The sequence below is a fragment of the Patagioenas fasciata genome, chromosome 16 (genome assembly GCF_037038585.1).
Source record: "Patagioenas fasciata isolate bPatFas1 chromosome 16, bPatFas1.hap1, whole genome shotgun sequence".
Taxonomy (NCBI): Eukaryota; Metazoa; Chordata; class Aves; order Columbiformes; family Columbidae; genus Patagioenas; species Patagioenas fasciata.
In genome coordinates, this window is record NC_092535.1 from 2,833,706 (window position 1) to 2,855,382 (window position 21,677).

The following is a 21,677-nucleotide window of genomic DNA, read 5'->3' on the forward strand; positions in this document are numbered from 1 at the left end:
TGACAGTTATCTACCATGGATAATCTTTTCTGGGAACTAAATTAAAGCTAAACACAAAATGCTGCAGAACTGAACCCCTTTGACTTCAGTGGTATTTGAACAGGGGCAAGAGCAGGATGTTTTCTGGATGCCCATCATAGCCAAGCACCTTCCAAGAAACTCCTAATCCTCTTACAGTAACAGGAAAGGAAGAGCTGCGACTGTGATAGGGCACATTTGAGGCTCACGGTCGTGGTGTGTCTCCCTTTATCATCTTGTTTTCAGCCTCCACATCTCTCTATTGATAACCATCCCTGGTTTCCTGCACTGTAGGTCTGACCCTACCACAGCTTCATCCTTTCAGCTGAGAACAGCCAGCTAGATCACACCAACAGCTCCGTTAAGATGAGGGAAGCTAGTTTTTATAGATAGACAATCTTTTCTTAAACTAGACAATTCTCTATATGGTGTTATATCACATCGCTGCAAATAGATGAGTGCAATTCTGGTGTAAAGCAAGGTATACTGAAGGTATAATAAAGGTGTAATGAATGCAATATGAGATAGAAATGGCTATAAAATCCAGAATTGTTAGAGGCCTCCTGCGGTGGTCTCACTTCTCTAAGACCCCCAGCGAGGAAATTTATGACAGCCTTTGGGAATCCAGCTATGCCATGTTGACCAGTCCTTTTACTTTCAACCTCATAAACACCCTTAAAGAACTCCAGGAGATTTCTGATCACAATGTGACTTAAAAACAATGTTGACTCATCCTGTTTATTCACATACCTACTTACTGTTTTCTGTATTATACTTCTACAAATTACTTCCCTAATAAAAGAGAAAGAATGAGAGAGATTAGTCACCGTCCTTTAAATGTAAAGATGAGCAATGTCTTCAGGAAAGTACAGCTTGATTTAACGCACATTGGTTTTGTGTCAGACATTCCTAACTTTCAAGAGGTAGGAAGGAGATGGAGCAGCCAGGATTCCCTGATGGAAATAAAGACAGTGATACAGTTATTTACACTGGTATCATGGAGGTAAAAGTTGGGGAAAGGGATCTGGAAAGGGACAATGTTTTTTACAGTCAGCTGAGTAGGATCTTCATGGCATCAGTTGTAGTCCTTTAGAAAATGTACTGTACAGTGCTCTGGTGGAGACGATGGTAGTAAAGTCAAAGTTCCTCTGGTGTGAAAATGCTTGTCTATCCTTTAATTTGTCTTTAAATTTAACTTGTCTGTTACAGTACATATATTTCCTGGGTTTAGTTTGCCACCTGCAGACAAAGTAAAAAAGAGAGAGCTGTAGCACTTAGCCATATGTGATGGATATTTATAGGTGACATATGTTACGCAAGGAGAGCAGTTATTGAACTTGTATTTTATTTTTAACTTTTCACCCAGAAATTAAACCTAACTATAAATGCTGAGGGCTTGAAATTCCTAAACTGTCATTGAGTAAATCCGCAGTGCTCTAACAGGACCAGAGGAAGCTTGGCTTGGTTGGAACATTTAGCTTGATAGTTCTCCATGGCTGAAGCAGTAAATATTCCTGGGTAGGAAGTGTCAGAGTGTTTGCTCCTTTTACAGGAGAGAAAGCACACAAAAAACAACTCTCTGACAGCCCATATAGACTTTCACCCAAAAGCAGTATCTACTACAGCACTGGTGTCGCAAGAGTAATAATAAATCACAAACTCAGACTGGCCATCTGGAGCTGCTTCCTTTTAAGCTACAGCCTGCCCTGCTCCTATTGAAGTCAGTGACCGTTCTGTGCCCTGTCTGCTTGTCGTTGAGGCAGAAAACGGACTTTCTCAGCCTTCAAAAACAACCTGGAAGATGTGTTTTCAGAACTGTGTTTTACTCAGCCTGGCTGATGTGTTCTTCTCAAAACTGTGGGCTGGGTGGTGTTGGCAGTGGGTGCTGATACAGCACCTCCTGCAATGGGTACTTCTAGGAAAAAAGTTAATGTATTGAGTCTTCTGAGCTGCCAAGAATGAGATGCTGATATCAGTGGCCAAAGTTCAAGAACAGAAAAACAAGCAAAAAACGCATGGCTGCTACATAGTTCTGAAATGTGCTGCAGGGACTTGCAAATGCAAAATCTTAGTGAAGTGCCAGAGCTTTCACTCTCTGTTGCCAGGAATTTCGCCATGTTCATGGATGTTTTCATGCCACATGAAACCAGCAGGATGCCAAAAGCCAATTTACAAGTCCGGAAGTGGAAGAATCTCAAGAGTCAATGTTTATTATTTATGATAACAGATTCACATGGATGTAAACCATCGTTCTGATTTTTAGATTCAAATACGATGAGAGCAAATGTTGTACGAGAATAATAAATTTGCCTTGTTTCACACGAAAGCATTTCAAGACAGCAATTTCCACGTGCTTCAAGAATATCTTGTAGCAAGGAGCTCCATAGGCAGATTATATGCGAGCTCAATGTTAAGATCCGAGCGGGTCATCCAGACCAAAAGTTACCATTTCTCCTTAGGAACAGGTACTTACATTGGAAATACAAGGAAGCTTTTGCCTATACCAGAGTCAACCAACCTGCAGAACCAAAATATTACATTTGTAAGGATATATTTATTTTTTTAACTCTGATATTAATGTTCTATGACAAGTAAACCCAAGGAAGTGGTTACACTTGGAGCGCAACTGTGAAATTATGGCATGACTAAAGGTGCTGGGAGTTTGTCACTGAGCACTTACAGTATTTCTCCCTGTCATGTATGAACATGTTTTGCCTGCATAAAGAGTGAATTTGAACACCATTGTGGTGGGAGAGCTTGCAGAAGAATAGGGGGAAAAGAAGAAAAAAGAAACATATTTGTTTATGGGTGGTGTCAGGAAAAGAAATAACCTGTGCAACCACGTCTGGGTCTCCAGGGCTATGAAGGTGGCACTTTCCACCTGCACAAAATTTACTGGAAACATAAAATCCAACAAGGAGAAATGTTTCATTTGTGCTGATAGTCTGCTATAGAGATTCTGCTGGAGAATATTACCTCCCATGACTCTCTTCCTCCTAATGTAGGATTGCCTCTAGTATTTCCATCCAGAAAGGTTGGTTAATTAATCAGAGTCCATCATCGCACTGCTGGATTATCCTCTTCTCATTTTGCCACTAGGAATGGGTTTCTTTTCCAGGGTGGAATGAATCGAGATTTACACAGACGTGAAGAGCAGATTTGTAGACAGACATTACGATAAGTGAACAATACCCAGCCTCTAACATCTTCTTGGACAAGGCAATTTATCTGAGAAATGGCTGGAAGAATGCAGAGGGTGAGACTCGGCCAGGGCTGCCAGATTCATTTCATCTGTGTAAAAGTACATGATTTTCAGCGAGATTCAGAAAGGCCTATTAAAACATTCAAAATTGCAATAGTTAATCACAAGGGAAGCTTCTGACTGTATTAAGAGTTTCATGGCTCTTCTTTAGACTTATTTTCTATTACACTAGGGATTTATGAAATTATTTTCCTGGGTGGCAGGGTTTTGTATTTTCCTGCGGAGTTTCTTGTTTGATCATCCTCTGAGGCAAGTCACTCGGTGAAACGGTCACCGATTCTTACCCACGCTGGCAATTTTAACGTTAGTGTGAAAGATTTTTTGAATAACAGTGTGTCAGAAAATGGTTGTAACGCTGACCTGGGGCTGTCCTGTCCCAGCCTGACTTGGCCGTGCTGCTGAAAGGAGCCTGAGCGCACACACACTGTGCTGCCCCGTGCCTCCCAGCAAAGAGCTGAACCCAGCTCTGCGTGCAAATCCTTTTCTTTCTACAGTTGAAGACAAAAGGAAACCAAAGGCTGAAAGAGAAAAGTTAGAACGGTACCAGAAAAGAAATGTCACATTGATACAGAAAAGAGAAAAAAACCCCTCTGTTCTGGAGAATACGTCTGTTGCTGGGTTGATCTCGGTTTGCACTACACTCGCAGGCTCAGGCTGAGCATTGAGCTCTAGGAAAACTCCCTCTTCCTGGTAGTCCCATTGCAACTGCAGCACCGCTTGCTCTCTTCTGTACATCACGGTCATTCCCTACTCGGCAGTTTGTTAGGTGTTTGTCTGAAAATACCAATCATTTTAACACTAGCCCTGGAGAAGGATGGGTTTGTGATGAAGGCAGGATTCAGGCATCCCAACTGAAGTGGGCTCCTGGTGGTGATGGTGGTGGGGCTGGGGGACACATCGGTGTGTGTGTGGGGGGACACATGCAGGGATGAGTGACAGAGGTGGGTTCCACGAGCAGCACTTTGCTCCTGGGCTTAGGTACTTAAATCTCTCTGCACCTCTATCTAACCTCTGTAAAATCAAAGCAAGAATTCACTTCTCCTCCTCTTCTAGGCTTGTCCTCCATCTATAGACAAGTCTGCAGTGAACAGACATCCCTGTACTGGGATAGATCTGCGTATGTGCATGCGAGTGTGTGTGTTTAACAGATTAAGTTAAAAACAATCTTTATCGCTTCATTTAACTAAAGCATTTTTCCAGACAAGTTCCTCTGCTCAAATGTTCCTTCTAATTATCATTTTCCCTTTACAATATGTTGTGTCATGCTGCTTAGGAGAAAGCTCATAGCAAGAGAGAGCACTGGGGTTGCGAAGGAAATATGTCCTGGCTATTAGAAAGCTCAGTGAAGCGCTGACTTTTATATCATCATGTAGGGATGGGTGAAACAGTCCAGAAAAAAATGCCCCCAGCTGAGCAGCAATGTGGGGCTTAAAAAAAAATCTCAGCTTCACAATGTTTTGGTTTGTTTTTGTTTTTGTTTTTTAAGGTTTCTCCATCAGTTTCAAGAGTAGTTTTCTCTCTATAAGTGTTTGTATCCGAACTGATTGGTCTCGGAGGCACAGGTTGTGTTAGTATATGGAATTATCGCCCCGGCCAGGCTGATTGCTTTGTGCCATGAGCACCAGTGGTTGTACCCTGGGCTGCACAGGGCCTTGTTTTGCTCAGAAGGAATGATTTGGAATCACGTTCATTTGCTTTTATCCCAATTCCATATGCTGTTTGCAGCTGTTAATTTAACAGTTTAGTGCTTCCATCTTCCATAGGCAGGAGCAACTGCTCCAATGCCTTAGACATCGAAACTTCATTTCCAGTAACAGGACTTGGAGGACTGGGAGATGGGAGGAAAATGCTTTTGCTCCAGTGAACAGGGACAACGTTGCGGTCACATCAGTCAACTGAGAGATATTTTGTAAAATGAGCCTGTGCAAGCTACAGCTCTACAGGGATGAAACAAGAAGAGGAGAGGAGCCGTGAAAACAAGGCTGTCTTGGGAGGGTTTTTCTAGGACACAGTGTCTCTGCAGTGCCAAGGGAGCTCAATTAGTCCAAAAAGTGACACTATTAGGTCTAAAGACTCTGCTTCTGCAAGCAGGTGCATGTCCCTAAATACACATGAATTCAGGGGTTTTCCCTGTGCTAACACATCAAGCTGGGACAGACGCTTTCTCCAAGCAGTAGCTACACCAAAGTGCTGAACAAGAAAGAGCAAAATTGTTATACGGCATCTACCTATGGAAGAAAATATACTTCCATTTTATATCTTCTGAAGGACTGATAGACTCTACGATCATGAAGCTACATCAAAAACATCTTGCCCTTCATGAGTCAGTACCAGTGAAGTCAATAGGAAACTTTTCAGTGATCTACTTTGAATTGTATTTATTTACTTTTGTTTCATGAGGCCTTTTATCTTACAAACAGGAATTCATCCTTCAAATTGTTAGAAACCTTTTTTCCTAAAGTCCAAATTTTCCATTTCCAACGCCTACACTTACCATGAGAAGTTCTCCTTTTCCACACATCCGCTGCTCAGTGTTAATTGTGAGATATTATTTTGCTTCAACACTAAGCCATTCTACACCACTTGAACAATAATTCATGCAGGGAATTTTTAGCACCATCAGCTACCAAAACATAGTAGCAGTTGGAAAGATTGTGCAATTTGTGTTGGATTGGATACAGCTCAAGGTCTTTTACACAGCCTTGGAAGTTGTGCTAATATTTCTGTTCTAGGGCGCTTTGCAGGGTGTTTGTACCATGTAACTTCAGATATCTAATTTAATCAATTAAGTTAGCTATCTGATCTCCTTTACTTCGCTCTACGATCAATGGGGAGCATGGAGAGCTCCTCCGGAGTGGGGCTTAGAGCAGCTAAATTAGGCTCCTGTTTGAAATGCTGCTTCAGACCAGTCTGAGTTTCTCCTTTAATTACAGAGAGAGTTAAATTAGACTCGTTAGTCATCTCCAAGGGGGCGGTGTGAATTCCTGCCTTTCTACACTTACCTGTAGCATCCAAACGAGAGAAGACGTCAACTCTTAAGTCCTCCTTCCATAAATACAGTCAGCTCCCTTCCTACATCACCCCAAAGCTCAACAAGCACCTCATGAGCCTCAGCTCTTGGCTTTATTTAATATTTGTGTATAGACAATGATTTCCAAGCTGTTCACTAAGAAACCCCGATGCCCTTTCCAGAGTCACTGGAATATATAGCTTATCTTCTTGGGAGATGCTGCCAGGATTGTTTAGGATCTCAGTGTTAAAAATGTTGGGTTTTCCTCTGATGTGCTTGGTAGCTCACCCTGTGGTTTTAATATCAATGTGTTATTTATTGGCAATTCCTTATGTTTCTATAATTCTCCTTTGAATGGTCATTTGCTTTGCTGGCCAGTGTTTAAGGCCTGAGATCAGTGATTTTTCTCATGGCCCATAAAACAAGAAAAGTAATTTCATACTTTATTTCTGCCTGGTGGAAATTCATATCTGGAAAAGTGGGCAGCTTCAGAATTCATTGGCAGGCACTGGGCAACTTAGATAGTATGAAATTAACTTGCAAAATATTTTTTTTTATAAATAGGTGTGCACATTTTTAAAGAATCCTTGTGATCAGTAGACTACTCTAGGTTAATTAAATAACCTCCCAAAATATAAATGTAGTAATTAGAAATGTAATAATTTTAAGGATATTTTAGGCAGCCTGGTTAGACAGATGCAGTTATTATATGAGATGTGATTTCTGATGGGATATAAGTTTATTGATTTAAATAATCTTGGAATACTGGAGTATTTATATCTCACTGATGCTCAGATGCAGTGGAATTCAAGCAAGAAGCTAAACGGCTTCTCCAATATTATCTATTCATCCATCTGCTCGACAGACAATGGATAACCTTCCAGATTCAAGGACCTGCGTCTGTCTTTTGACACTTCTAAGCGGTAAATAGCAAGTGTGGATTTTCTGAAGTGAGGAACCTGGGCTCGAAGGGCCACTCAGCATCTCAAAACCTCTCCCAGCAGGAGGAGGAGGTCAGGGGCCAGGAGACCTGTGGAGAGATGGATCGTCAGAGGGGCTGGGGAGAGCCTGAAGGACACAGGCGATGGGGAGGAGCAGGCTTGTACGCATCAGTTCATCGCTTTTAATGCACCTTGTCTCTGAAAAGCTTTCGTTTTAAGGGACGATAGAATATTTTAAAAGACTGCATAGGCAGTCATAGGCTGCTTAAAATTTCCTGCACATTGACAGTTGTACAGACGAGTGCTGCCACGTGAAGGGAGAGCCAAAAGCCTCAGGTCTGGGGAGGGAAAAGAGAGACCTGCAGGGACCAGGACTGCGGCTGGGCTGGGGACGGTTTTATGTCCCTGGCCTAATTCTGGAGATTGGGTTGACTGCTAGACATGCTCATGGGAAAAAGCTCAGTTTACAGAAATTTTCCTAGAAAGGGAGTGTGGAAACTGAAATCACAACCTTTTTCATTGGAAACCTGATTCCGAATCTGCTGATCCCAGCACACGCTGCAGTGATTTTCCAGGTGATCTTCACATCTTATTGAACCAGAGCAAGTCCAATTAAACTGCTCACTGGCAATCTATCCGGCTAGACTTGTTTACCGAGGTTATCCAGCAAATTATTTCAATAGCGGATAAATACAACAAAATCACCATCTGTCTGTGGATAATTGGAGAGCAGAACAAGAGGCCAAATTCACAGAGCAGATTATCCCTCCAGCTCTGTTGAGAATGCTGAACGGGTCCTGTTCCTGCTATTCTTTGATCTAGACCAAAAAAAATCTTGTGTTTCCATCAATGCCAAATTCACTTGTAAGCACCTCAACTGATAACAAACAACTAGAACCATATTCTTTAGCTAAACAATGTGTTTAAAAACCCATTCAGGTTACTTGTGAGACTTTTAAATTCATGGACTGTGGAATGATATTTCCTACAGTCAGTGCCGTTTGCTGTTCTGTTGTAGCAAACTTAAACTGCTACCAAAAAACAAAACCCAGTCAAAGACAGATGTGCCAATTAGGTGATTGTAAATTAAGCAATTGATTTCTTAATTTAAGTGTTTAAAGTTAGGTCCCTGACTTAAAAGCCTAAGAGTTGTATTGAAAAAAAATTAAACAAAGTTTTAACAAATTTACCTGGGTAGATTTCTGCAGAAATTACTGGGATAAGGCACTGGACTGAAGTCAGTGGGCACAGATGCTTGTGTGTTAATGTGTTGGTGTTCACTCAAGCCCTGGAGAATAGAAATTGAGATTATCAGCTTGGGGTAAATTGAGCTGTAGGTATATGCTAAAAGGTATGGCTGAATTAGAGCCACAACACTAGTAATCCCAAGTGTTTGGTGCAGCTTCATAATTCGGTGAAAACTAGTGTAAAGTCAACACATGGTCCTGGCTCTGCCTTCGTGCCAGCATCAGGGTTTCTGTAGCAGGTGGGATTCTCCACGTTCCCTTTCCAGTCCTGGATTTGACTTCTAAACTTGTTCTGGTGTTGAAGTTGCTTTATTTTGTGTGCTAATTAATCTGGATCCAACATTTTGTTTGCTAATTAATCTGGATCTGCAACATCCACAAAAAAAATCTTCCACTTTGAGAGGCTTTGCAATACAAGCTCATAACTAATTTTATTCGAGTCAACAGATTTTGTGAGTACATCCATGACTCCGGATTCCCTCAAAGCCTGGGTTTGGCATTAAATGATGAGACTCCTGGAATGAACACTCTGAGTCCTTTCAATGCATCTTTTGGTACTATAACCTGAGATGCATATTTTCAAGGTATTTTCTCTTACATCTGGGTCCAAGTCTTTATTATCTTTAAAGAATAGTGATTCTCATCTCAATCACAAGACTACAGAATCTGTGCTTTTTGGATGAAAAATTCAAAGCTTTCACTCTGATAAGGCAAACCAAATACATATTTGATAATAAAGGACTGTAATCAGAAATGTCTTGTCTATATCAATTAATCTGAAAATTGTTTTTACTTGAAATATTTTTCCCATAAACATCCAAAGGCAGAAGTTTATACATCAGGAGAGATGCTGAGTGCCTTAGGAGTCATACATTTGGCCCCCCAACAGAAGGTAACCATTATTTTGATCACTGCTATAATATAATCCATATTTGTGTGGCTGTTTTGTAGTTGCCATTGCAGTGTAAAAATGAAATAATGTTTTAATAGTGTCTTCAGCAATGGAGACCATATTATATTACTTATGGATTATTCTCATAATATTTTGTCTAAGATAAAAATAAGATTACTGATCAAAAGAAGTATTAGAGTGATAAAAGTTTTCACGTTTAGATACTTGTTATAATTTGGGGCAGCATAAACTAGGAATTCTTGGAAAAAAACATTGGGATATACAAGCCACACTGTCAGATTGCCGGAAGAAAAGAACAGATTTCAGTGATCCGGAAAATGCTGCTGCTTTCTTAAGTTTAGAATGAAAGACTGTGAAAAAAGTTGTACCACTTAGTTTCCTTCCCTCACACTTACTCAAGTTTATCAAAACAGTGCTGGTAATAAACAGAAAAATAAACATCCCCTTTGGCAGCCAGATGATCAACCATAATGCTTCTTTTATTTGATTATTAGTTCTAGCATTTAAGCAAAGAAAAAGATTTTGTCTATTGTTTCCTTTAATGGCAGTGTTGCTTTGTTTTCTTCCCCACATTTTCTTGAATGATATTTTTAAAAAAAAACACAGTAAGAGGTTTCCAGGGTTGCATTTTACATTAAAAACACAGATTTGTATTTGTTTGTCTAATTTTCTGTTCACTTCCTTTCATTGCCATGAATTGGAAGGTGACAAATGACTTTGTGAAGGGATAAGAGAAAGAGCTTCCACAGTGACATTTAAATTGGAACCCACGTTTGATGGCATGCAGATGATTTAAATACAATCACCAATGCACGGTTAGAAAGGCGGATTTTTAAAATGCTTTTGCTTCCTTCACTGCTGCTTTAACATGCACCTGGAGAGTACTGTGAGCCAATGGAGCCATTGTAAATAAGCTGCAATCGTCGTCTTTCAACGCCTTTGCTTGCGTTCCTCAGGTGAGCTGTGGCGTGGGGGTTATAAATAATGATTATAATCTTAACGCTTACTATGCAGATAGAATTCTCGGTGTTAAAGTCATTTCACAGTGAGCACTCCTGACCCTGTTTCTAGGTTTACTATCCGGGGGGGTCATAGTGTGTCGAACTCCTGTAATTCAGAACTCCGCATCTACTGCCAGCAAACATATTCATGCTTTCTCTAACCCTGTGCGGGGGGCACAGCTGGTTTCACCGTCACTGGAAGCGAGTAAATTCTCCTCTGCAGTCACCATGTGCCTGATGCACACGCTTGACCATCTCCCATAGTTCTCACAAAGGTCTCAATCCTCCTCCAACAGTGAGTACACTACTGCCATGCCAAAATCCAGGAGTGCTCCTTTAATAGCCTCTCTTTTCTTCTTAAGAGTAGTTTTTTAAGAAGACATTTGTGAACATTTGGATCTCTACCTGACTGTGAAAGCTTGTGACCCGTTTGATTTACTGGGAAGAAGAGGTTCTTACAGGGGGATGTCCATGTGTGTGTATTAATGCATTTATTCACTAGCAGCGCAGCCAAAATCAAACCCTTGCAATGTGAAAGAAGACCATCAAATCCAGGGCTATCAATGCCTAATTGGCTTGAAAAACCCCAAGTTCCCTTGTGGTTTATTACATGCTGAAACACTGTGATTTTAGTAGGTTTGCAGACTCCATTAAACAATTTCCTTTAAATAAAGACAAACCCAATGATTAAATGTCTCTTGGTACCTTACATGAACTTACTGAGACGCCAGCACTGTAAAATCTGAATATTTCCCATGAAACAACTGATATATAAATCTCTGATATGGTGGTGTCTACGAAGGAATATTTTAACCTTTTTTTTTATCATCTTCCCTTTAAGGAAATGGGTGATGGAAGGGGAAATGACACTTGTGGATCAGCGGGGACATGTCTGATGCCCATGCAGCAGCGTTTCTGCTCTCCAGCCCGTGCTGCTCTGCTCACTCTGCACGGTGCCTTGACCCCTGCCTAATAAATACAGGTCTGGGAAACAAGGAATCTTCAAAACATTTTTGTGGGAGGTTGGACTAAGGCTCAACTTTGCTGTTTGTCTCAGCATCTTGCTGCTCTTCTCTTTTCCCTCACCCTATCCTGACATGTCAACCAACTCAGTTTGTCTTAATGCTGAGTGGATGGTGATGGGTCCTTATCACACCAAAACTGTTCTGGAAAGGCAACAGCTTCTTCCTGGGGTGTTTACAGCCTTTTGTTTTGACAGTAGAATAGGTCTTTGTAAGCATACATATTTAAACTGAAACTTGCCACTCATTAGCTGAATTAATTCCTTTTTTACCTCTGTTCCAAGTAGGAAAAAGTTTTTAAGCCACAAAGTTAACTCCCGTGTTCAATGGATAAGAATTTGCCTTTTCCATCTTTTTGCATTTTTCAACTCTGTTTCTGCTCCCTGACCATCATTTCTATTTTTGTTTTCCTTTACTGTTGCCATTCTGAATGTGTTCATTGGGCTTTTTGCTGCTTATACTTGGTTAGCTCAATCTCATCGTCAACACAGACCTTTCCAGATCTCTGCTGTTATTCCTTTGTCTAGTTTTTATAGCTCACAGCCCTTTTATCCTCCTTTTCCCTCAGTCTCTTCACTCTCAGAGTTATACCTTCAGCCATGCTGCCCCAATTTGGACACAGTCCTCTCCTTTTCACCAGGCAGCCTTTTCTCTCCTCCATCAAATCCACCTTTCCGCACGTTCCCTCCAGCTGTCATTTCCATCTCTTTCCCTTTAGCCAGGTTTCCTCACTCCTTCCAGCACTCAACTATTATCTAGCATGCTGGTTTGGCTTGTCTGACTTTGCTGGAAGCTCTGCTGGGCATGGACTCAATCTTATTTCAGATTATTAATAGGGCTGGGAACCCCTGGTGGGAGGATGAATGTCAGGTTTCCGGGGCTGCATTGCCCAAGTCCAGTATCACCACTTGAAGGATGTGCCTTCTCTCCACCGAGACAACTTAGGACGCGTTTCATCAGTTCTGACTTTCTCGTAGAGCAGCAGAACATAGCAAAGCCGTGAAACCTGCTGGTGCCCTTTCACAAGAGGGTTATTTATTCTGAAGATGGCTTCACCATGGCATTGCCAAGGCAACTGGAGCCAGCAAAGACAATCTGGACCAAGGCTGGAGCAAAATCTGCCAGAATCGCATGGGACAGGAGTATTGAATCTTGGGGCATCTGGGTCCATGGATGGAGCAAGGACTTGTCGCAGCCAGCAGTCAAGCGGAGCAGCATGTGGTGCAGCAACAACAGATAATTGGGACAGGCCGGCAGCCAACCAGCCTTGTCGCGTTATAAACAAAGACTGGTTAACTGGGAGGAGCAGGAAATTAAATTGGAAGGGAGCCTTTTCACAAATACAGAGCTGGAGATGCCCTCTCTGCTTCGTCAGCTTGGTAAATGCAAGTTGTGAGGTCAGCAGGACCATGGTGGTCCATGGCTACCGAGCGGGGAGAGGCAGATCTGTGGGATCCATAAGGAAAGGCTGAGCCCCACGCAGACAAGCACCTGCCCTGTGCCACTGGGTCGGGGTGATTTGAAGCCTGAAGTGCCTGAGTCTGCTCATTTGTCTATGCTGGTGGCCCAGAGCAAACAGAAAGAACTGGTACAGGTGAGTGAGATGTTATGGATGTGCCAAAATTCCTTTATTTCCCTGGAAGAAGCCATGCCTGATGCTGGACATCCAAATACCACTGAAAATCGGGACCCAAGCGTATAAACACTGGGAAGGACAATTTGGGGACAATTGCAAAACACTCGGGAGAAGGATTCATAGACTTGAGGGCCAGGAGGGACTATTATCATCATCTCATCTGACTCCCTGCATAATACAGCTCAGGAGACCTCAGCTAATAATTTCTGCATCAAGCCCATAACTTCTGTTTGAGTTATAGCATCAATTTTCAAGAGACATCCAGTCTTGATTTAGAGAGGATATGGGTTCTTTTTATCTGTCTTCCAGTGTCTGAGCCTTGAGGGTGCACTCACATCTGGTTTTGAGCTTTTCTCTGCAAAAATAAAGGCTTGATACTAACTGATATATATATACATACATATATATATATATAAAAGCTGAATTTTTCACAGTGCCTTTTTCATCCATGACTTGGGGCTTTAAACAGTACACCCCAAAACTCTGAAGCTTCTGATAACTGTTCTGCCAGAAGTTGGGATGTTATCTCCTTTCCAGAGATAGACTGGATGAACGATTTCAGAAAGCAACCCCTTTTCGGAAGATTTCCACGCAAGAGGAGGCGACCTGACAGGCAGCCCTTGCCCCATCAAACAGCAGGACTTTGCTACTCCCATCCCACCTGAGATGTGCCCGGCTCTCGCTCCAAAGCACCCAGAGCCACCAATTAAAAAGGCATAAAAGGGTCTGAATAAAAGGAAGGTTAATAGAGGCTGATGTGGGAGTAACCAGGGCTGTCAGGGAGCGATTAAACTGCCAAATAATCTTCCACCTGGAGCTGTCAGGCCAGTGTCTGATGTTTCATTCAACGAAGGAGCTCTACATTCCTGATGAGTAAATGACAGAGAAGATTTCAATTAGAGCTGCTCTGTGACTCAAATCCTGACATATCCTGACGGTTTACTTTCAGTTCTCCTGCTGTTCTCCGGGGGACGCCAACCCATTAATAACACCTTTTCGGGTGTAGCTGGGGGACATGGGCGCAGTTGATGAGCAGGGACCCATCCGTGGGTAGGGAGGCTGCACCTTTCTCGAGTTGTGAATTGCTTTTATTATCGATATTTGGGTAGGACAGGAAAGGAGTTTAAAGCTCCTAATTTGAAGGACATGGTCCTGTTATGACATCCAGGCAAGCTGAGAGAAGTCCTGCAAGGAATTATCTGCAGCACCATTAATGCACCCCCAGACAAGGGAGGTTCGACCCGCGGTAACATTTCCCTTTACTTTTCCACATAGCTCAAAACCAACACAAACTATTTTGCAAACTCAACTTGCTTTTAGTGCAGAGTGCCCCGGGTGAGGGCAGGAGGGTAAGAAAAAACTATTAAGCTAAATGCAAAACATTTTGCTTGATGGTATTTCTTGTTTTGAATTTAGCATGAATTAAGAGATGGTTGAGTACTGCGGAAACAAAATGAAAGCTTTCATTTTGGGTCAAACGGGATGTTTCAGTTGATTGAAGGTAAGTATTTGCTCCTTTTCTCTCATTATGGTGGAAAAAATGTTTCAGGTCAACACAGAACAACTCTGTTTTGTTTTCCAAATGAACTGAAAAATCCATTACGCTCACAGCTGTACCTGCAATATCTCTGCTACTCTGCTCCTGAGGCCCCCTATGGAGCTGTCAGCAAAACACAAGATAGAAGACAGATTAAATTCTATTTTTTCGGTGTTTCTTGCTCTTGTAGAGATGAAAGTGAGACACACCTCACAATCAAACCTGAAGCTCCCTCTGGATCCCACTCAGGAGTTTGTAAAACTCTTACTCTCACCCTTATCTGTAGAAAGGCTTCTGGTCAAGCTCAAGATTTTTCCCCTCATCCCATCTTATATCTATTTTTTAGTGTTAAATAATGCCTGTTACTTCACCCCTGTTACTCCAGACCATGGAAAAACCACCAGCGTGGGTGAGCCCACAGGGCATTTCTGTTCCCTGCCTCCCTCTGCCCTGGGGTCTCTCCTTTTAGCTGGGCTCCGATGCACTGTCCTGCTCCCACCAGCCTGTGCATCACCGAGCTGCTCTTTGGCATCACTGGCCATCAAACTCCACCAATACCCTGGTGTGGGGACTGGATTTTCATGCTGGGACACTTGGGATTTCTCTCAAGCATTGGTGGGACAGACTTGTGCTTGTCCCTGATTAGGAAAAGACTTTGTGTGCTTTCGGAATGGCTGGGTTTGAAGAAAGCAGCCTCTGGTAGAGCTAATTAGGATGGTTTGTATGTCATAAGCGTTGGATATTTTGAATATTTTGGATAACATTTGGATCTATGCATGGCACGGGGGGAGCAGCTTTCCTATGGGCTTAAGTAGAGCTGATCAGGAAGGTTTACATGTCATGAGCATTTGGTTACCTTGAATATTTTGGATAACATTTGGATCTATGCATGGCATGGGGTGGGGAGCAGCTTTCCTATGGGCTGAAAGTGTCTAAGCCACTGCGTTTGTTCAGTTGGAGAGCGGTTGTGGGGGTAAAAAGGTAATTGAATAATGTAACTCCATGTAAATAATCCACTGTGTCAGAGAAAGAGAGACAGTTCACATGTGTCCATCTCTCTGCATTTTAGTGTCTTCTCTATGTCTTCCTGCCCTCCCTCATGTGCATTGAGAATATTTCAGGCTGCAAAGGAGTCAGAACGCTCTTTGCTTTTTACAGCCAATTTGCACCCTGCAGAGGTTTGGTTTCTCATGCTAATGTGCAGCAACGCTACTGTCGCACTCTGTGCTGCCTTGTGCCACCCCCGCTCCATCCTCTTCTGCACCAGCTGCCCTGGGGCTGCTCTGCCTGCAACAACACTGCAACACAGGCAAAGACTGATGGTCTGGCGAGCTCACTGCGAGCCGGGTGAAAATCATTTCCCCACTCTGTTAAACTTGAGAAGAATGGTTCTCAAGCTGTTTTGCTTCTTCGGGTGTGTTTCTGTACCATGTTCCCCTTCACTTCAGTGCAAAGTGATGGGAAGGTAGGTGGAAAACTGCCAGGTGTGAACCTGTAGATGAAGCCAGTCAAAGTTTACAAGTCAGACATGAAAACCTTGGTTTTTTTTCCCTTTGGGCTGTGACAGCCCAGGCTGTCTGACAACAGTCTGATTTACATCCATCGCTCCCTTTTCAGCACCCCTTAGTTCATCCTCATCACCAGTCCCTGCATGCAATAAATCTCAGCAAAGAAGTGTAAGCTCATGTCTGGGCGTCGCTTTTTTCCCTGTTTGCACCCTGCAAAGGGACACACGTGAAGTGACACCTCTGAGCTGGTTCTGAACCTCAGGAAATGTCAGGGGTGAGCATGATTTTCTAACTCACTCTTTCCTCTTCAAGGCTCTGGCACAAATTTAGTGCCTCGTTCTTTCTGCTGTCCATCGGGCTTCACTTTAATGAGCGCTTGGAGGGTCGTTCAGCATTAGTTTGCTGTGCAAAGGGGCACAACCTCAATTTAAGATTTAAGACCAGAAGCCCTTTGCTGCAAAGCTTGTCCCTACCATAGCTTTGACTCTGTGGGTAGCACTTAGGTATAAAACCCCATAAGGAAAGTTAATGTGTTTTTGCTAGCTTGTTATGATGCTGTGCATGGAGGACCAAAACTATTCTGTGAATTTTTAAGGCTAGATTCATCAGGGGAGAGCAAAATTTGGAGCCAGGGTGCTGTGGAGTTTGCCTTGCACATCTTGAGCCTAATCAGTGGAAGTTACACAGCCAGGGACAGATACCCATTTGCTCTACTCATCCGGAGCACAGAAAGAGGGAAGAAGTGGTCCAGGGTTTTGCTGATGTCTGTGTTTGCCTTTTGCCTACATAAGCATTTGAATGACAATAAATATCAAATAATTCTAGTTATAATTGCTGGATTCTGGTATTTTTAGAAAACTATTTGTAGAAGCAGAGGCAAAGCTGAGAACTTCTTTCCAACAGGCTCCTGGAGACTAAAACCTCTCACACGTTTTAGCAAACAGCAGTGGGAAATGCTTTGTAAGCTTTTTTTCCCCCCTCTCCCTCTTTTCATTTCTGCTCATGGTACCTTTATCTTGACCTCCATAAGGGCTTTCATATATTTAGTTTCTTCTCAAGTGCCTCCTGTCCTGCTTTTCTCGTCTAGGGCTGTGTCTGCCCTACTGAGCTATGAAGTTTCAGACAGAAATGTGCTATTTTGCCTCTTATGTGTGATGCAAGTCCAAAGGCAGCCCCACTGACAGAAAAAGATAGTGCATTTACCATGAGTACCCTGGGGATTTTAGGTATCCCACTGTGCCTTTTCCCAAGGTGTGCTCCCCTCCTAGACTGCGTTTCCAGCATCCCCATCATGTCCTCAGACAACAATGATAAAGTGGGCTCTGCTGTCTTCAGCGCAGGGCTGCACTTGCAGACACTCTGTGATGCAGGGTCTTTATCCCTTCTCTGGCAGGGCAGAGGCTACAGGTGAGGCGCAGCAGCGGGTGGGATGCTCCAGGACAACTACACATCCATGGCAGCTCCTCCCAGGTTCATATGGCGATTTTTAGATCTTATTTTTGTCTTCTAGCAGGGGGGAGAGGAAGGAACCTTTGAGGCTGGGCTGAGAGCCAGGCGGTAGAGTCAGGACTTCCCATGGCAGCAATGTCGTCGTTCCATCTACACATCCTATATGAGGAGGCCTCTGTAATGATGTCCTAGAGATATGCTATCAATGGCAGAAGCCTCCCTTCCCAGATACAAGATGTTGCTGATTTATTTTCTTTTTGACTCTGCAGTTCCCCCACACCATGTGCCACATGTACCCGCTGCTGGGTTCAGTCTCGGGGATGTGCTCTTGATTTTGGGGAGCAGGAGGTGCGCTCACAGGAGCTCCACGCCTGCCTTCCTCTGGGCCTGTGCATGATGGTTGCGTTGTACATGGCAGGTGAGCAGCATATTAGACATAGCGAGGGTTTGTTGCATCCAGTTACCTTGCCCTGTCACTCTGTCCCGCTTTCTTTCCTGTGCGTGTGTCAGCAAAGGAAAGGCAGGGTTTATAGTCGCTTGTCATGGCTTCCAACGCCTGCCCGTGCAGGAGAGGCTTTGCTCCTGTCTGCAGTACCACACCAAGCATCTGTTTAATAGAAGCTCTAAGTGATGAAACTAAATGGAGCCTATTTTTAATAAACTTGAGAATAAAGAGAGAGAGGAAGGAGAGGTGGGCGCGGGAGAGAAAGAGCAAGAGGAAGTGAATTCCCAGCAATCATTAGCTGGCGGAGTGTCTTTGACATCCAGGTCTCCGCGAATGCGCGTGTTGAAAGTTTAGTGGTGGAGGCAGCACACCTAATGGGATCTCGGGGGAGGCATCTTCTCGCCTAAGGATAACAGCCTGCGAGACAAAGCTGTCAGCGTGTTCTGATTTACTGCTCTCTTGCAGCAGGGAGATAAAAGTTTGCACTTCTCGTAACAAAGCCGGCGACGGGACTTCTTGTGGCAACACTACATCAAAACCGAAAAAGGTACAGGTGACTTGATCAGGCAGGATGAGGAGGGAGAAAAATGTACAAACAAAAATAGCATTGTGTTTTAGATCCAGAAGATGCCTGGTGTATCAGACTCATTTACTGAGAAGTATGTCCTGTAAACTCTCCAGCTCAGTGACTAGAGGAACGGCTGCCAAAACAGGCTCTTTGCAGGAAAATCCCAATCTGAAAAAGATTACATAATAAATGAATATTTATTTATAATCAGATTTCCAAATAACAAGTTTAGACTTTTTTTTACCCTGAATACAACATGGTGACGCAAGCGTTAAAGTGAGACTTTGCAGACTTCAGTTCTATGTTGTTTTGTATTTCCTGTGCAGCCTCAGTCAAGTAAAGTCCCTCTTTGCTCCTCTCGTCCCTCCCTGCAAATCAGCCTTTGTGGCATGTTCACAGCCAGCAAGGCTCTTGCAGAGATGTTCTTAACAGCCTGAGGGACAAATGAGCATGACAGCAATGGAGACAACAGAAATAACTTAGGAAGAGTTACAGGCTTGCAAGTATGGCTAACTGTACTGTAGGATCACGGCTCCAAATACATTATAATCCCGAGGTCGAAGCACCTTGCTTCTAATTTTCTTGGTGGCAGTGGCTGACAGGGTTGAAAGGGCCAGAACCAAGACCAGCTGAAGGGTTTTGTTGTTGGTGTAGGACTTTGGCTTGGTTTTTCTCTGTAGAGCAAAGAGTAGAGGGGATGTGCTGGTAGTTGTTAAATTCACAGCCAACATCGGTCTCAAAAAAGTCATCGAGCTAAAAGGAGGGTGAGGCTGTACTGGGCCCAGCATGCGGGGATGGATGGACACTTGGTCTCAACCTCCATGACTCTTCCTGCATCCCTGAGAAAGACAAGTCTTAGAGTAGATGTGACAAAAATCAAGGCCAGAGAGAGAGAAAACAAGAGGCCAAAGGGGAGGTGACATCCTTCTGTCCTCATCTCTCATCTTCTCCAACAGCATGTCCTGGGGGAGCAGCACAGGATGGATGTCGTCATCTCCGAGTGGGGAGAGCTGGGGGTGATCTCTCCTGGGGGACTCACTGAAAGAAACATCTCTGGGCAGGTTCTGGGTTCAGGTCCCCTGAGTCAGTGTCTGGTGTCATTGCTCAAGACTTCTGCACCATCCCTAACCTCAGGCTTCTGGGATTTATTTTGGTTTTTATTTTATGTTAGGCTGATGGCAAGAGTAGAGTGCTGTACAGATGACTCCGGAGTGGAATCAGTGTGCGTAAACAAACAGGGAGATGGGAGGCATTTTTCTCTTTAATGTCATTTTGAGTCTTTCTGGAGCTGTTTATTGCCAGTCTGTAGGTCCACAGATGATGAGATGGATGAAATGGGATGATAAGCTTACACTAGAAGAGAAACTATCAACAGACCTGTTGATTTATTGCCCTTCTCAACTCAGGTGAATTTAGGGGTGAAGGGAGGATAAATTTTCCCCTACTTTTTCTTTTTTTTGCTGCTCTTATGTAGCCATTAACTCTCCATGGACCATGACTTTCATTTCCCATCATCTTTGAATTATTTAGTCTGGGATTAAGGTGGATGGTAATTTCAAGAGTTGAAAAGAGGCAGAGAAAGACCCAAACTTTAATTTAATTCTGACTGTGGCTGCCTTAAATTCTGCCCTTTATCAGGGCTTACATCAAAGACAGACTGATACGGATGTTGCTATGGGCAAGTGGAGATGACAGCCTTGCCTAGATGGTCAAGCAATTGTGGACCAGTCCTACAAGGAAACTAAGGTGACCAAAAAGATTCAGTAGAGGTAGAAACAGCTTTAGGATATGGACTTTGGTATGTATAGTCACGTTACAAGCAGATGAATATTACACCGTTCTTTATGTATAACTGTACAGTGAACAGAAAGCGTTTTCAACCATTTTAATTAAGGTTGAAAAGTTACCATAGACACTTAAATCAAGAGGGTTTAGGAATGGTTTTAATTCTTCCCCCAAATTCATGCTTTGTCTGTCTCCTTCACCTTGGAATAGTGCTTAAGGACAGAAGCCTAATTGCTGCTTCACTTGGAAGAAACAAATAGCTCCATGTCTACTGTGGCCCCTCTAATGGATTAAAACTTCTTTCTGAACTTCAATAGTGATCCTCTGGGCTGGTTCCCACACTTCGCCATCCATCCTTCACCCTCCTATCACCAGCATGCAGGGAGCTCAGGCTCCGCAGAAACAGCAGGTTTCACTTCTCTATAGAGCTGCTTCTCCTTAAACAGACCCAAAACTCTGTGTTAGTTTCTGATATTGTTAAGAGCTTTGTGCAAACAGGAATCCATGGCAAACATTTAATAGGGTAACTGGCCCATGCGTGGCACACATGAGCATAAAATGCAACAAAGCAAAGCAATAAAAAATCAGGAATGGGAAAGAAAGTGAGAAGATATTTACCTTATTCTCTTCCAATGTTTGCTTCCCCACCTTTGGGGTGGATTTTCCTTTTCTAGATTATCTAGTGAAATAAAAAAAAACAAAAAAAACCACCAAAAGTTCAGCAGTTGCACAGTTTTGCAGCCTGAGAAGCAGCCTACACCAACACACCTACCTGGGGCCAACCATCCTGTGTTGGTAGGAGAGGGTGAACTGTGGCTTCAGATGGTGGCTCTTGGTCAAAAACGCAGAGGGGCACTAGAAGTTAATGTAGCTCATCATGTTTGTGATGGTTACAGTGCACATTAGAAAGTGCCATCAGTGTTTAGTGGCTCATAGTTTGCTCAGTGAAATTGTGGCCAAGGCTACTTTGCATGTACCTATCCTGCTGATTGCTCTCCTCCTTCCCCAATTAGGAGAGAAAAGATAAAATCCATGTTAATTAAAGGCTAATTGATGACAAGATGACAATACTAATATAACAGCCCGAGTTCCAAAGTAACAACAGGCTCCTAAATACCACCAATCCAATTTTTAAAAGGCAGAATCAATGTTCTAATACCTAAAAACTTTTCTCACTAATTGTGGAAAATTAAAGGTGCAACTTGGTTGTTATCCAGGTGTTTTGAGTCACTATAGCACCCAAGGAAGTGAAACCCTGCATGTTATGCATGAACAGCAAGAGGGACCCCAAACCCTGCAACAGCTGGGGGTGCTGGCAGGAGCAGCAGCGATAGC